General features: G+C 36.1%; 1 protein-coding gene across 1 annotated transcript in view; it reads left to right on the top strand.

Moving 5' to 3' along the window:
* Positions 1-983: 983 nt before the first annotated feature.
* LOC133526197 (uncharacterized) overlaps positions 984-11,914 on the top strand; it is a 714,530-nt gene continuing 703,599 nt past the window's right edge. Inside the window, exon 1 of the mRNA XM_061862709.1 lies at positions 984-2,293. The gene's annotated coding sequence lies outside the window, so the exon portion shown is untranslated. The remainder of the gene's footprint in view (positions 2,294-11,914) is intronic.

Genomic DNA, 11,914 nt, shown 5'->3' with positions numbered 1-11,914 from the left:
CGGCAAGTAAATTAGGTTTTAAGTTCATTTGTTTCATGATGTCCACAGAAAAGACCTAACCTTAACTTATAAGTACTAAACAAGTTTTTAACCCGAATGTCTGTCGCAAACTGGCGTTGTCGTTAAAAAAGGTATCGTCCCTAACACGAAACATCTTCGATACCCCTCGTTTTGCAACAAATCTCTCAGAACAGAAACAAACAAATATCACATTATAATTTTCACTCAAGTATTCAGTTTCACGGAAATCCCCGATGAAACTTCAGCCCATACTTGGAAACTCAGCTTGAGCTCGGGGTGTATTATACTCAACTCTGCGCCTACTTAAATGTACGTTTCTCAACATTTCACAACATTTGACAGGGATAGGGATTTCAAAAGGGAGGTACTTGTATTGAAATCGCATATGTAAAAACATGAAATAATGAAAATCACGTAAAAAAAGAAACTAGGTTAGTGCCTAAGTAGTCATATACGGAATCGATATAGGGAACGAATCTGTCGTGAAAACAGACAAGTTTAAGTACCTGGAATCAGTAATGCATGAGTCCGGGACCATTGATCAGGACATCCGCGCCCGAATCAGCGAGGCTTGATCTAAAAGGAGGGAGGTCACAGGAACGCAGAATACTGTTTAGACTCAAAGGCGTAGTGTTTAAGTGCATTATCCGTCCAGTCCAACTTTATGACGCCAAGACGTGGCCGGTTCTTGGAAGGCAGGTTCAGGAGCTTCGCGTTACAGAGATGAAGATACTGCGGTGGATGTGCGGCGTAACGCGCGCTGACCGCATCCGCAACAGGTATATCCGTGGCAGCCTCGCTGTCCGTGACGTAGCGGAGAAGCAGCTGACTACCTAGCCCTTGAAGGCCCCCGACCCCACGGCAGACCAAAAAACTAATGGCTCGATGTCTTGTAAGTAGATAAGAGCGTAAACGGGGTCACACATGAGGACGCCCAGGATCGCGCAAAGTGGAGTAAAGGAAGTAGGAAAGCGGATTCTGGCAAAGGCCGGGATAACACTAGGTAGACGAAGAAGTTCTGGTACCATTGAATTGATCATAATAATGTACGAAGTCATTAATTAATAGTCTGGACCTTTTTTAGATTTAGTTTAGTGTAGTTTTATTTTTGTATAGTCTGTATTTAGATTAATTGTAATTTTAAGTTTTTATTTATTATTTCTGACATGTTTTTGTACCTTATTTATAGTTGAATAAAAAAAAACTCTATTAAGAACAGTCAGAAGTACGAGTATCATAGGGATCATCATTCGACGCGAGAGGTATCGGGCCTAATTCGAACAATGCTTATGAAATATCGCACCGATACGATACTGATCTGTCAGTAACAAAAGTGAATTTTCTTTAACCAAAAACACCACTTTTGACACTGGCAGATAAATATTGTATCGGTGTGACATCTTGCTTATAAGATGTTCGAATTGGGCCGATGACTATCTCTTAACGTGAAAAATATCTCGCTCGTATTTGTAACTATAGCAGTTGGGTGTACCGAGATGCGCTGTTAATGGTGTCAAAATAAGACCAAAATGAGATCTATTTGTAAACTCTGAATATGAATCTTGACTTTTTACAAAATGTATAGATTTAGATTAGATTACATTTCTTTATTTCACTATGAAAATTACACTATAAATTTGCTACATTCGTCAAAAGTATGTTTATCTTCTCATCGTGATCGTCAAACATTACATTCTAAAATTCCACATTTTTACAATCTAAACACGCTATCGCAAGTAATATGATTAATTATTCTATTCAAACCATATTAATACGAGACATTTTTTTTATTAAAAAAACCATATCCAATCACCGTATGGCAATGACCGTAGACGGCATTGCAACATACCATTGACCGCATCGCACCACGTGCAGCGCGAAACTTCCTTCCTCCATCCCCCTCGCACCCACGCGAACCCCATTTCCCGACCATCCCCATCCCTATCTCGTGAAAAACTGTAGGGCAGGATGCTTCGTTTCCTCAGTTGACGTCGCGTACTCGCGACGAACGGACGTGTCGAGGGGCGGCGATTTTGTCCTGCATATTACGATACGTAAACTAGATTTGCATATGGTGTGCTTATAACTTTACTAACTTTGCCGGCGCGGTGCGATCAACTTTAGATCCGATCTCGTCCGATGGACCGCAGTGAATTTTGTACGAAACGGTTCGTTTAGTGCTAAAGTGAATTTTAGTAGTGAGTAACGGTAGTGGCTACATTTAGATTTGTGTAGTGACATAGTGAAGTGTTGTGAATAGTGACATTGTTTTGTAAGTATTTAAGTTATACTATTTTTATTGAGCATTTTCAATAACAATGATCAGTATTAGAAGGTTTAAAAAGAAAAATGCATTTATCAATGCATACAATGAATAAAGTCCATAGCAGGCACTTGGTAAAAGTAAAAGGGATATCGATGTGTAATATTTAAGAAGAGAGAAACATATCGACAACGTAATATTCTCAGTTAGATAAACTATTAACCACTATCCTGTTGTTTGGTCGATTATAAAAGTGGCGCCCAACGTGGGATCATCTCGGGTTAAAGTGGTTTCTATTCAGTTATTGGTCTGTTTATGATAAATTTGATGATCTAATTTTTGTGTTTTCGTGTGAATATGGATATAAATATAATTAAGTATGTATGAACCTTTTTCGCAAGGGTTTCCTATTTATTGTCCCAAATTTATTTCTAAAAACTGAATATTTTCTTTGGTAATTGACCTTGACGACTATTCGTATAAGAATACTGATTATTTCTTTTTACATTAAATCAAAATCAACATTAGCGAGAGTATTTGGAATATCTCAATATCGCGCAAAAAAATACTGCACGAGACCAGAATCAATAAATCACATAATCTGGATTATTTGCTAAACCTCTAGTGACTCGTACGGTGAAATAATTTAAGTACCATTTGGTACCTTGTCACAGTGACAATGGTATGAGGTCCCTAGCGACTTTCATGTTGTTCGTCACTGTGACAAAGTACGAAATGGTACTGAAATGACTATACACGTTCCTTGTGACTAGTATGAAACAGGATCTCTTTCTGTTTCCTGATTAGCTTAATGACCAATTGGTAGAGAATAAGTAATAAATAATAAGGGATAATTTTACACAAATCGACTTAGTCACATTGTAGAAATAAAGCCCATGTTGGAATTATTGTTTATACATAATTATGTATTAATTAATAGATAGATTAATTCTGAAATATATAGGAAACATTAATATCTCAAAAACAAAGGTGATACTTGGTCTTGGTCATCACACAAATCCTCATAAACCTAAGGAAGAGATCACAGGCATTTATTTGCTTGCCGAGTGGCTCCATCCCCTGCATCATTTCTATGTATGTATGTTTTTATAATAAATAATGTTGTTTTTTTTAATATTGAACAAATAAATGGCTTTTACACAGATTTACACCCAGGACAAGGATAAGCTCGGTCACCGACCGAGGTAGCGAAGACTGTTAAAGACGTTAGAAATTGCTTGAGAAAAGTTCAATGTTCAGTAGGTAGGAAATGACTTCAGTAGGTACATTCCTTTTTTCTTTTTTTAGGGTTCCGTAGCCAAATGGCAAAAAACGGAACCCTTATAGATTCGTCATGTCCGTCTGTCTGTCCGATTATTTCTTTTAAGTACTATAGGACATCAATACACAAATGAATTAAGTCCCACAGTAAGCTCAATAAGGCTTGTGTCGTCGGTACAGTCACGGCCATTTAGGGTTTACTTAACATTGAACATTTCATACCGTTAGTATTGATAACCAAATAAGCTTGATGGATAGCTTGATGGATAGCTAAATGAATCAACAATTAAAGTCCGTGACCGTACTTGGAAAACGATATATATATTTTTTTAAGTATTTATAAATAAATATACAGTGGCAGTGCGGGCCACATTGCTCGCAGAACCGATGGCCGATGGGGCAGAAAGGTTTCTCGAGTGGCGACCACGTACCGGAAGACGCGGTGTGGGAAGGCCCCAGACTAGATGGATCGACGATCTAGTTAAAGTCGCGGGAAACCGTTGGCTGAGGGCAGCGAATAACCGTTGATGATGATGAAATAAATATATATAAATACTTATGTACATCGAAAACACCCATGACTCAGGAACAAATATTTGTGCTCATCACAGAAATAAATGCTCTTACCAGGATTTGAACGCGGAACAATCGTCTTCATAGGCAGGGTTACTATCTAGCTCTAGCTACTACTACTACTAACTAGGCCAGACATGTTGTCAAAAGGTAAAGGTATTAATTATTTGTATTGTGCAACAAACTTATCCCAAAATAACCAGGCCAAAAATAATAGAATGGTAATATTGTTTGCGAACTTAGTCCTTTCATTGCTAACTAACTACTCACAAATAAAATGACAGAATCTAAATTAAAGTTTGTAGACTAAAATAAGTCGCTGACTAAAACTTCGAAGCTACATCAAAGTTATTTTTATTTCAAAAGTTTACTCGTCTGTCTTGTCTAAATATTACTTAGTTCAAATTGAATATTTTTTGAACATGCAATAATTTGTGCTAGTTCTGGCAAATCTTGATTTCTGTCGTGAGGAAATTAATCCTTTTCAAAAAGTAAAATTTTATAATTGGCTAATGATAATCGAGATACTAAAGTTATTCACAAAATTAGTCCAATAAATAAATAAATATTATAGGACATTATTACACAAATTGACTAAGTCCCACAGTAAGCTCAATAAGGCTTGTGTTGAGGGTACTTAGACAACGATATACAATATATAAATATTTATAAAAAACACCCGTGACTCAGGAACAAATATCCATGCTCATCACACGAATAAATGCCCTTACCAGGATTTGAACCCGGGACCATCAGCTTCGTAGGCAGGGTCACTACACACTAGGCCAAACCGGTCGTCAAGCCAATGTCAATAAAATGTGAAAAAGAGCTGTCGGTTATAAACATCCTGCTATAAAAGATTACTATCCTTGGATGTCGGCTAATCCTAAGCTATTTAATACTTAATCTGTGAAATATAATTGATTCAAACACATTTTAGAAAAAGGTCACTTCTGTGGACAATACACTCAAAGTTAACGACTCTTGTATATAGATATCCAGTTTTCCTTATTTGAGTCTCAAGTACGGAATCAATGTATCCCGCCTGTAAAAATTAGCTTTAAGTTCCCTTAACTTCGCGACGTCTACAAAAAAGTGGCTGTGACATAATCGGACAGACAGACGGACATGACGAATCTATAAGGGTTCCGTTTTTTGTCATTTGGCTACGGAACCCTAAAAAGACGCGAACAAGTGCATGACCAAATTATGTAGATTTGAAAATTTTTTGATTGATGATTTCGAAAAACATTTAATTATCTCTGAAACTATGCCTAATCCAGAAAATTTTATATGACATTTTAGTTTCTAAATATTACCAGGAATGCTTAGTTAAAATGTCTCGCAATGCTCACGGGCACCTTGTTAATAAACCAGTATAGTAGACTAGGTAAGTGAGATCCTGAGACGGAGGCACTAAGTGCATTGTGTTAGACCTAGGAATGACGCGGCGGTGTATGCAAGTGTTTGTAGGCAGTACTTAGTCAAATGGATCGCATAACAAGAGTCTTCCTTACGCTTTACTCGTGTGTACGGCTTGCATTTGTCTACGTAAAAATTGTTTGGTTTGTTTAAGACATGTGTTTGTTTAGGTTATAAATTGCGTGGGATTTTATTGTAACTTGAAAAAGTGGCTGTGACAGAATCGGACAGACAGACGGACATGACGAATCTATAAGGGTTCCGTTTTTTGCCATTTGGCTACGGAACCCTAAAAATGGAAAATTTTGAATACAATTGTTTGTAAATACCTGAATTTTGTATTAATACAGAGTATGGTTTCAATTTACTTTAGTCAAAATACATACACATTTATATATATTTGACGACCGGTCTGGCCTAGTGGGTAGTGACCCTGCCTATGAAGCTGATGGTCCCGGGTTCAAATCCTGGTAAGAGCATATATTTGTGTGATGAACACGGATATTTGTTTCTGAGTCATGGGTGTTTTCTATGTATTTAAGTATTAATAATTATATATTATATATATCGTTGTCTAGGTACCTACAACACAAGCCTTATTGAGCTTACTGTGGGACTTAGTCAATTTGTGTAATAATGTCCTATAATATTTATATTTATTATTTATTTATTTATAACCATAAGCGGATATACAGTGTGTTTTTTAATACAACCGCATAATCAAAGGGTAGTTAGTTAAATCTTTTATGAATCCACTTTCATAGGTTTTATGAAAAATGGTCCATATAAAATAATTGAGCAAGCAATGTATCACTACTTTGTTTTAACTCAAAACGTCGCATTTAATGACGCGGCGTCACAACTGTCACAAGTGACTATGATGTACGAAATACATTGCCGCTCAAAAAAAAAAAACAATAATTAAGTATAAATAAATAAATATTACCTATAGGACATTATTACACAAATTGACTAAGTCCCATAGTAAGCTCAATAAGGCCTGTGTTGAGCGTACTTAGACAACAATATATATAATATATAAATATTTATAAATACTTAAATTACATGATTATTGTGAAAGTAAAATAAACATTTAGATTTTTTTTTTTTAAATAACCCATGACTCAGGAACAAATATCCATGCTCATCACACAAATGCATGCCCTTACCAGGATTTGAACCCGGGACCATTAGCTTCGTAGGCAGGGTCACTACCCACTAGGCCAAACCGGTCGTCAAGTATACTTTCGTAGTTAAGACTAAAATACACACTGTATAGAGGTACAAAATTTTAACATAATTTAAAATTTAGCGTGTGACTACAACGGCTAAAATTATAAATTAGATTTCGGTATTTCCGGACCGATACGACTTTCAAACCTTCAAGAAAAGAGCGTACTCCCATCTTAAATGCCGGCAACGCACTTACAACCCCTCTGGTGTTGCAGGTCTCCATGGGCGGCGGTAATCGCTTACCATCAGGTGATCCGTCTGCTCGTTTGCCTCCTCTACCATAAAAAAATATAACTAATAAAAATTAGGGTTATTTTTAGAAATAAACAAAATTTCGCAAACCAAACATTTTGCACAAATAAATTTTACTGAACCAGAAATAATGGAATGAGTCGTTAGAACGGCAGTGAGCAGTCTATCACACAAGATGTAAATAAACCGAGACTAATGCAATTTCAGTCCACGTACCCCTGTGGGTGTACACCTTCTATTCGTATATGTACATCTACGGGCGTTCCACAGACTTAAGTGTGAATAGACACCGTGACATAAAATAGTAAAACAGTCTATGAGTATTTCTATTGAATGTGTTATTATTTCTACATGAGCTCTTTCCCTTCTTACCGAGAAAAAAATGTCCCCAATTTTTTAGTCCGCTTGGTTAAGTTTTTAATACAATCTTATATGACCATAACGGACAGACAAAAAATGTATGAATTTTTAAGGATACTTTTTTTCGTCAAATATCGAAAGAGTTCGAGATTTTGAGTGGGAAAAATATAAACATAGATATTGAACATTCCAAAATAAAAAATGCAAGCTGTGGGTAGTTTAACTAGAAAGCGCACATTTTAAGGAATTTAAACTGGATGTAAATAAAGAGAAACTAATACATTTTCAGTCCATGTCGATGTCGATGTCGATGTAGCTCTGGAATTTAGATAGGTAATACAGCTGCGTAGCGGGATATAAATTGAGATGGAATGGACGCAAGTCATTATTGTGATATCAAATTGACATCGTTTTTTTAAAGTTTGTATTTAGTACCAATTAGATAACTTTTGCTTAAACTCTGTATCTTTAAGGTACTTAAATAAAAGTAAACAAACAATTTGTACATTTTCGGGTAGTTATAACGTTGTTCACCTGCCTGTAGTTCAGTCACAGATCCAGGCGGTTTATTTGGTTGGTTGGCGGTAAAGTCAGGACTTTAACCTACATTATTTGATCATGTAATGTTTTCATCTACCCTCAACTGACTTCAGAAGCAATTAGATTTTTAAAATAAATTATAATGACCAAGTATATTATAATTTATTTAAAAAATCAAATTAATCAAATTAATGATTGTATAAAACAATTTTCTAACAATATTAACATACGGCATCCATAAGTTGTAGTTCCACGCATATGTTATCGGCGGGAATCGATCCGATGTACCCGCGGAAGAAATCTAATATGGAAGCCCCACTGAGACGTTGACCCGTGTTGCTATCAAGATGTGATGGAGTAGCTAATGAACACTCACTATTATTTACATCTATGTAGGATTGAGTGAAATGGGACGTATGAATGACGTATTGTGAATGAATGAGATAGAATTAAGACCATGCCACAAGTATGAAAGAGGTATTATAAAAGCGAGTTAAGTTTTTTTTAATGAAAGGTGTTGGCCGTCTGCTATTGTAAGATAATTCTGCTTTACGGAAAAGACGTGCCGTTGTATTAATTTCTTTTACTACTATTACTACTACTACTTAATGGCGCAGCGACCCAAAATGAGTCTTGGCCTCCGACACGAGTACACGCCAGTTGTCTCGATCCTGCGCCATCTCCCGCCAGTTATCGGCCTGGAGATCGCGCAAGTCCGCTTCAACAGCATCGCCCCAGCGATATCTGGGACGTCCGATAGGCCTCACTATATAGGGGGTTATGCGGCGGGTTAACACCCCTCCCATGGAAAAAATACTCGTTACGATACCGACAAGAGAAAGAAACCGATATGATTAATTTCTTTTACTAGTTTTATATATACAAAGTTTAGTAAAGGTGAGTTTACTTTCGCATCCACTTCCTACACCGTGGGCCAATTAAACCCGACAGATTTTGAAGGTGTATTCTGGACCGCATTTAGAGACTAAAATGTTCAAGATTTTGTTTTCACCAAGATGTAAGTGTTGTTAAACACCTCCACGCATTCCTGTGGTCATAAGGAGTAAAAAATGTTATATAAGTTTTGGCCAAATTTGGCAAAAAAAATTTTTGTTTTACCAAAAATATTCTTTTTTTGCGTTTTCTGCACATGACACTTTTTTATTTTTACGCCTTGGTGTAAACAAGATCACTACAACGACTAAGTAAAGTTTTTTTATTAACAGTGAAATATTGCGAGGTTCCCTTAAAACTTTAATGTCTGTCAGTAGGTATGTCTAAACCACGTCACATAGCGGCAGCGTCGCAGCCAAAAAAGGTGTTTTTCACAAAGTTAGAACAGAAACAAATTTTCACAGAAATTTTCATTATCTCTAAAACAAGTTCAATTTCAGAAAACTTTGTATGACATTTTAGCCTCTAAATGCGGTCCAGAATACACCTTCAAAATCTGTCGGGTTTAATTGGCCCACGGTGTATAAACACCAGCTTCTTCCCGTACTCAATTATTATATTAATATTGTAGTAAAATAATATACTAAAAAACCAATAAAGGTAAAAACAAACCGCACCTAATATGATAAAGATTTTTTACAGATACAAGTGCGAATAGGTAATTCGCAACTCGTGTCGATTTAAAACACTCCCTTCGGTCGTGTTTTAATTTACCGCCACTCGTTTCGAATTTCCTATTTTTCGCACTTGTATCGTAATGTACTATTTTATATCGCACTGATCTTAATCTAAATGCCTACTTGATTCCTATTTTACCAACTTGACTATTGTCAACCTGACAATGACAAATAGTCTTGTTTTCGGGTCAACGGGGAAAAATGGAAAAAGATATCAGTGTTATTTGTCGACCTAGAAATGTCCCCTCACTACATTATCATTGGCAGGGTTATATGGTTTTCAATGGATGATAAAATAGTATTTTATTCTTTTCCAAAGTGATTTTTTTGTAAGTATGTATGTATATCATTATTGCTTTTTTAGCTTTCCTCAAAATATCAAAAGGAAAAAACGGAACCCTTATAGGATCACTATGTTGTACGTATGTTCGTCCGTCCATCCATCCGTCTGTCTGTCATGACCCTTTATCTCCATTTATTTTGACTCTTTATCTTTTCAAAAAAATTCAAAATTCAAAGATATCTTTGAAACAATATTCTCAGGTCTACAGTCCCTTTAGGCTGTGAAAAAATCAAACTTAACAAGTTAATGTAAAAAAATACGACCGTTTTTGCCGCAAAAAACAGAAATTTCGTCAGTTGCTATAGAATCAAAATTTATATGATACTTCCTATAGAAAATTTTGCAAGTAACATTGTCTTTTACTACAATACAGGGATGAATGGAATGCGCTCCCGCCCTCTGTATTCCCTGATAAATATGACCTCGGTCTCTTTAAAGCAAGAGTGAATAGGCTACTACTGAACCGGTCAGCTCCATCTTAGGCCCTGTCTTCACTTTCCATCAGGTGTGACTAGAGCCAATCGCCGATCAGTTACTAAAAAAAAAAAAAAAACTGAAAACTATACATTTGTAGAAAATAATAAAAAATAGTTACTTTGTACGGAAACTGGTGGGCGAGTCCAACTTGGACTAGTCTTTTTTTTAATTAGAAAATTGGTGAAGTAGGATCCTAATTTCAACTGAACAACAAGTCTAGAAAAAGATATATTATTTAGGTAAGGTGCATTACGATTACTTCGAATGCAGGGTAACTTTGAAATTGGTAAGTAATTATAAAACCATGCAGAAGAACTTCATATTTTAACTACACTTACGCTATTTCTGCACTTACCAAGGCATCTTGCATGCTACAGTAGAAAATGCTTTCTCCGCGTTCAAAATGAAATCAGAAATCATATCAGAAATCATAGCATTTATTCGTGATAAACTATGACATACAAAAGTATAACAACATAACAAAAGAAAGAAACATAGAATAAATAAATAGTTTACCACGAAATGGTCCCGCCTCAGCATTAATGCTAACCCAAAAGTCAGCGCTGATCTTCCGGCGAGACCATTTGTGGGTCACGAACGCAGCAAGCAGAAATGCTACCCTAATCCTGCAGTACTGCCAAAAGCATTGAAAATTGGTGTAGTTATCAAATTTCTTTACAAACTACATTCGATTTGAAAAAAAAAAAAATGTTTATTTACAATAACAATACACATAATGGATTACTATAACTAGCTTAAATCGAAAATAGTCCCTTGAGATATTGTACCATGAATGCTACAATAATCCATGAATTCGGGATTTCTTCGTCGTACCCAATCGCAATACTAATACGTTGAGCGGGGAAGCCGTCAGCTCTTCGGTCACCAGTTACGTCAACCAGACGTTTCGCGATTTCTCCAAAAAACTTGGAGCTAGATGATGAGATGGACCTAGAGTTTCAACGCCAAATGGTACAAAATGGTACTCTCTACTGAGGCTTTTATCTGAAATAAATAACTTTTCTATTTTTATTTTTTTGCACCACTTTGTACAGTACGGAGGTCTACCGTCTCCAATTCTTTCTCAATTGCTCAAGGGTTAACTGGAAGAGATCCCTTAAAGGGATAAGTTTGTATTTGTACTAATGATGAGTGTTTTATTTCCTGATGTTCTGTTTTCATTTTTGTACAATGAAGAGTTTACTACTACTACTATTCTTATATTTATTACGTTTCAAAATTTCGTTTAAATCGAATTATATTCGATTGCAAGACTATTACTGTACATCTAACTGTGAAACCACCAAAAAACATAAGTATGAGTAAAACTATATAATTCTCCACGTATCCCCACAATATAACGTATCGATTACTGAACATGCGTGCGGCTAATCGGCCCGGACTCGAACCCGCATCTATCGACCGTACGTCACATATGATAGCTGACAGCAATGAACATAAAAGCCTATTACAAGCAAATGAGTCCCGGGTAAAGCTGTCGAAATTACCTATTCTCAC

This window comes from Cydia pomonella, chromosome 16 (genome assembly GCF_033807575.1).
Source record: "Cydia pomonella isolate Wapato2018A chromosome 16, ilCydPomo1, whole genome shotgun sequence".
NCBI classification, from domain to species: domain Eukaryota; kingdom Metazoa; phylum Arthropoda; class Insecta; order Lepidoptera; family Tortricidae; genus Cydia; species Cydia pomonella.
The sequence above is the reverse complement of the archived record's forward strand: the minus strand, read 5'-3'. Positions and strand labels throughout refer to the sequence as shown.